General features: G+C 34.9%; 1 pseudogene; it reads left to right on the top strand.

The window, feature by feature from the left end:
• The first annotated feature begins 790 nt into the window (after positions 1–790).
• On the top strand, positions 791–1,775 carry LOC129904029 (zinc finger protein 1-like; annotated as a pseudogene).
• Positions 1,776–6,329: the final 4,554 nt, after the last annotated feature.

Genomic DNA, 6,329 nt, shown 5'->3' on the forward strand with positions numbered 1-6,329 from the left:
TTAACAAAGATTTTTTTCTTCGTGTAGATTGTAAATCTTCTAAAGATATCCTACAAAAAGATGTTAAAAAATTGGTGTCTAAATAGGTATTTGCTAGATGGCAAGCTTTATTATCTAGTTTTGATTTTCAAATTAAGTATCTCAAGGGAGAAGATAATTCTCTCTCACACTTCCTAACTAGGGAATTTTTGTTGGGCAAACCATGAGGACAGGAGCACTACCTCGAGGACCCTTTAAAGGGAAGGAAGCAGTAGCAAAGACTACTTCAGCTAAGCCATTTAATAGCCGTCCAAAGTTAACTGGTCCATCCCCCAATAGATATTCAGCCTTAGCCCAATTACAGCCAATAAACCCTAAAGCTTTAGAACAATCATATTTGCTTCCATTTGATGATTAATACTAGTTGAGAGTATTAAAACTCGAAATAACTAGTCTTTCAAATAGAGGCATAAAATATCAAAAATGTTTAGAAAGAAAAAGAAGAGTCTCAAAGAGATAGAATTTCTTTTGATTAAAATCAAAATGAACCCACTCCACTGAAAGTACTTAGTCCTATTCAGAAAAACATGCCATCAACTTTACAAAAGAAGATGGATGGCCGAAGCAAAAGACTTTAACAAAAGCATGGGATACCTCAAAGATAAGTGGACCCTCTCAGAAGATAGAAAATCAGAGGTAGCCAATCAGGGTAAAGATTTTAGATTCCTCTTATCTCTTTTCAGTCTATAAAAGACTTGTAATAATTCATTCAAAGGCATCAAAAAAAAATTTCATACAAATCTTACTTGAAAAATCAGAGCTGGATTATAATGATGGCGGATGGAATGGCAAAATTGTTCAAATTCTGAACTCATGAAAAAAATTGTGAAGGATATCAATGAAGATACATGAATTATCAGTTGCTGAAAAACATCTGGATCTCAAAGTCCATAATTGTAACAACAACAACAAGAATATTAATTGTTCAGATATTGGACTAAATATTTTCAATTCAACTTTGGCTCATGCTAGTGAGTCTTCTAATGAGGCAATCCCAAGTAAAGGGGTTCCTCAAAGGCTAAGATTTTCTCTTGCGGCTTCTGTAAGAAAGAATTCTCTACTTCGCAAGCCCCAGGGGGACACCAAAACACTCACAAACAGGAAAAGACATTGGATAAAATACAAAAAAAACTTATTGATGTTGTTCCGCCATTTGGACCTTCCAAATATAATCCTTACTATAACCCTTACTCAAATTTCTACTCACACATGCCATTTCACAGTTCTTTTACCAATCAATCATCATTTTGGTGTTAAAAGAGATTCTTATGTCATTCATAAGCCTACTTTTTATCCGACATTACCATTTTTTTAGGATACAATTATTGATTTAACCCTAAGAAGTAGTCATCATCATCAAGCTCATCATCGTTTAGTACAAAATAGGTCCTAGGAAATAACAACATTGATATGATTAGAACTAGAGGGGATGTGTTGGAGAACACCCTTAATTTTGAGAGTAAAAATAATGGGAAGGGCTTAAATTCAATATATTCGCCAGTCAATCTTGACGATAATCTCAGTGGAAATTGTTATATGCAGATGATGTCAAAAGAGAGGGATGCAGAAAAGAAGAATGAAGAAGAAGAGGAGATTGATTTAGATCTAAAGCTTTAATGTTAGTTTGTCGCCTCCATTGAATTATTTGGTTATTTCGCGGAGGTTTAATTTATTTGTGCTATATTTTTATTCGAATATGGTATTATTTAACAATTTCAGGAGAATTTATTAAATCATTCTCTTTACCATTTGGTCACTTTTTAAAAAAAATTATGTTTCATTTTAGAACAAAGAGATGTGCCGCCTTTATCTTTTGGTATCTTATTAAAACTAGACTTTTATAAGCCTAAATAGTAAGTTTCATTTGTTTTGACAAAAAAAATATATACAAACCCATGAAATGACTATTAAAAACAAGCATAGTTAATTCAAAAAGGGAAGGCAAGAATTCAGACAATGACGATTTGGATTGAGACGTGAATATTATTGTTTTTGTATTGATCCATGACGTGTAAAATCGTAGTTCGGAATGTAGCTTTAAAAAACACTTTGACCATTGTAAGATTTCTTTCCTAACTAGAGCTAGGGGATGCAAGAAGTTCATACAATTAACCCCTTCTACTAAAAATTAGCTTGCATACACAAATCAGAATTATTTTATATGTATACATAGCACAACATGTATTCTCTTGACTTTTCTATATGGTTGTTGTTTTATATTTTAATTTTCTCACTAAGAATTCTAGCTCCCTACTATTATTTCCTTAGAAATTCTTCACTAGTCATCTTTTTGAAAATCTCCAATAATTGAACCTAGTATAAATATGTGATTATATCTCCCGTAAAACAGATTGTTTTGGATTATGAGTATGTGCTACTATCTCTGAGAGATGGGTATTTGTCTCATATCTACGTTTGAACTTCCGTTGAATTACTACTACATGCAAGTATTCATGTATGAGTTCAAATTTCTTCTCCCTTTTGATTATATCTTGTATTCTAATATTAATCTAATTAGTTCTTAGACTATCTTCAATGTTTCTTGGAGTTAATTGATTGCATTTCAATTCAAGATTACCCTTTCTTTCTTTGTATTCTGGATTTTAGATTATTGAGGGTATTTTTTATGTCTAGGTAATTACTATCTTTGGTTTATATTTACCCTAACAATTATCTTAATCTTTCTATCTGTAACATCCCTCAAAAATGATTACAAGTACCTTAAGAATGCCTTGGGAATAGGCCGCTCAAATAATGCATCATCTTAATCTTTTTGGAAAATCTGTGTTCGAAATATTGATCAGGGGGTCAAAACCTGCAGAAAAATAGTCTCGATAGATTTTTAAGACCCGTATATCGGAAAATAGAGTTTCAAAGAAATTCATGAAATAGTAGAGTTCGCGATAGGTCCGCATCGCAGACTTGAGAGAGTTTTCCGGCCGAGTTGAATTTTTTTAAGGGCATTTTAGACCTTTCCACAATTATTAATCAATGAACCTAAATATTTTTAAGGCCTAATCCGACTCTATAAATTCACCTAAACCCCTAATTCTATTCATTCTTGTACAATTCACCTATCAAATATTTCTCTCTCTACAAAAAGGCTCTCAAGGGCTCCATTGAAGACTTCAAGTAAATTCACTCAAGCTCTCCATCAAAACTCACAAGTTCATCAAAAGTATTTGGTATTCTCACTTAAGGTACGTGGGTATTGATTCATGGATCCTCTTATTCATGAAGTCCAATCAATTCCTCAAGATTCTATCAAATTAAAACATGGTATTTTATGAGTTTTATGATCTCTACTCCTATTGCATGAATTATGATTCAAAGTATGATCATGAGTTTATTTTGATATAAATTAATGGTTATTGCATTTAATTGAAGAGTTTTTTCATGAATTCTCCTATTTTGATTTCTAGGGTTTATGATGAAAATTATAAGTATTTTTAATTATACTTCCTAATGATATTATCTATATGAATTATGTAGGGGCTGATATAAAGTTTATGATCATGTATGTTTTCACATCAATTACATAATTTTCAATTCAATTGATCATGCATTTATGTCTTACCCTAATTTCAATTATAAGATATGATCATGAATTTCCAAGTATGAATTATGTCTATGTATGTATGCTTTATAATATGGAAGGACAATACTCGCATTTCACTTATGTTATGAAAATAAGTTATTTATGATTTTTAAACCTATGATCATGACTATGATACACGTCATTATGATTTTTATGCTATGTATGTATTCCGTGGGATTTGACTTAGCACCGAATGTGGACTCGAGGTGGGGGCTCGAAATAAGGGGTTCTTATATAAAGTCTCTTATCTCATAACTACTTGCCATCGTAGGATTGCCTTTTTGGCCTAGCTAGTGGATCCACAAATAGCACATGTTCATGATCTGGTGTCTACCCTAGCAAAGTAGCCTCCTCCTTCTCGATGTGGGTATCCTTGGATTTTATGTTATAGCTCGTATGGTCTTATTATCGGTTATGGTTCCTATCCTACGTATGTACATTTCTTTATGTTTTAAATGACTAATCCTATCTTTTATTTTTTATGATACTCTTATAGTTATTATGCATTGATCTTTCTTAAAGACTACTTATGATTTTCGACTATTTCTCCTAACATGCTATTTCAAATGGTCATTGTTACAAATATGGTTTTTTATGCATTGCATTGCCCACATACTAAGTACATTCCAATGTACTAATGCATACTTTTGCCTACATTGTCTCATAATGTAGGAGTTGAGGTTGAAGATCATACTCATCTACGTGGCTAGTTAAGCTACCATATTCAGCAGCATTGTGGTGAGTCATTATTTATCGGGGACTAGTTTTTGAGTTAGTTACTATTTTCAAAGATTTTTCTTATGTTTCATATTGATGGTGAGCTAGGAAAATGTCTTATCCCCCACCCATACTCATGTTTAGAGGCAACTAGTTGGACATATGTTCTAGTTTATGTTGTAATAAGACATTTTAAGATTTCTATTCATGTTTTAGACTCTCTTATGATGTTTTCGCTTTTATTTTGCCTTGTGTATGCTTATGATATGTACAAGAGGTTTGGTTGGATCCCTTCAGGGTTTCGATCGCCATATTATAACTAGGCTCTCAGTTGGGTCGTGATAAACTTGGTATTAGAGCACAAGGTTTTCCAAGTGTCTTAGGGTGTACAATATGTCGCGTCAAGTATAGTCTTATTCATGGGTGTGAAGCGCGCCACACTTATGAGTTGGAGGTTTGAGGCGTTTTAGAAATTCTCACTTCTTTCATGATCCAAGTCGTGCGATAAAGTGGTACTCTAAGACCTTCTTTTCTTATGATTGCTCCTTGCAATTTTTCAGAACATGCCTCCAAGAAGACAAATCCCTCAAGCTAATGGTCCTCTTCCCGATCAGTAACTAATGAGGAGTTTTCTACCTCTATCACTATTCTAGCTCGTATTGTGGCCAACCAAGAGTAATAGCTCCTCTAAATGTGATCACACCGGCTTCAAGAGTTAGAGACTTCACAAGGATGAACCCTTCCGAGTTCCATGGTTCGAAAGGCGATAAGGATCCCCAAGACTTCATTTATGAGGTATATAAGATTACGAATATTATAAGAATATCTGCTGAGAAGAAGGCGAAGATGGTGGCCTACCAACTTAGGGGTATCGCTCGAGTGTGGTTTGACCAATGAAAGGCCAAAAGAGTTGAAAGAGGCCCTATAGGTTGGGAGGATTTCAAAGTTTCATTTCTTGATCATTTCTTTCCCTTAGAGTTGAGGGAGGCAAAGGTGATGGAATTTATCAACTTGAACCAAGGGAGTATGAATGTGAGGGAGTATGCCCTCAACTTCATGAAGTTGTCCAAGTATGCTCCGACTTTGGTGTCCGACCCTCGTGCCCCAATGAGTAAGTTCATTTTAGGGGGTGTCCAACTTAGTTACTAGAGAATGCTGAGCCACTATGCTTGTGAAAGAAATAGACATATGTCAGCTCATGACCCATGCTGAACAAATAAAAGGAGAAAAGCTGGAAAAGAGAAGGATGAGGGAGTCCAAGAGGGCTCGGTTTGAAGATGGATTTTCTAATGCTAAGACTAGTGAGGATAATGGCCATTTTCAACAAGGCCAAAGATTCCAATGTCAAGGTTCCCCTCAAACTTCTGGCCAAAGGTTTGATAAGGATAGGATGTCATACCCTAAGGGACAAGGTGGAGATATGAATGCTAGTGGTACTACTCTTCTTACCTACACCAAGTGTAAAAGGAATCATGGAGGTAGGTGTTTGATGGGAAGGGGTGCTTGTTTTAGATGTGGTAAAATGGGGCACAAGGTCTCCAAATTCTCCAACAAAGGGATAGAAAGACATCCTCAAAGTCAAGCTACTTAAGGTGGACAATCTCAATAAGGTGGCGGCTCGCGCCATAATAGGTTCTATGCACTTCAATCTAGGCAAGAGGTTGAGGAGTTTCCCGATGTGGTTATGGGTAAGTTACAGGTGTTTGACCTTGATGTTTATGTTTTAATTGATCTGGGTGCCATATTATCTTTTGCTAATCCTTACCTTTCTATAAGATTTGATGTATGTCCTAAAATCTTGCTAGACCCCTTTTTGGTTAATACCCTTATGTGACTCAGTACTAAGGGGTAGGTTTGAGTGATGCTAATGAGGGTGGTTTTCTTGTTTAAGATGGTTAGGAATTATGATGGGTAGTGAATGGGAAATTGGTGGTTGATGAGAAGATAGAGGTTCTCTCACAAGGGAAAGATGGAG

This window comes from Solanum dulcamara, chromosome 9 (genome assembly GCF_947179165.1).
Source record: "Solanum dulcamara chromosome 9, daSolDulc1.2, whole genome shotgun sequence".
NCBI classification, from domain to species: Eukaryota; Viridiplantae; Streptophyta; class Magnoliopsida; order Solanales; family Solanaceae; genus Solanum; species Solanum dulcamara.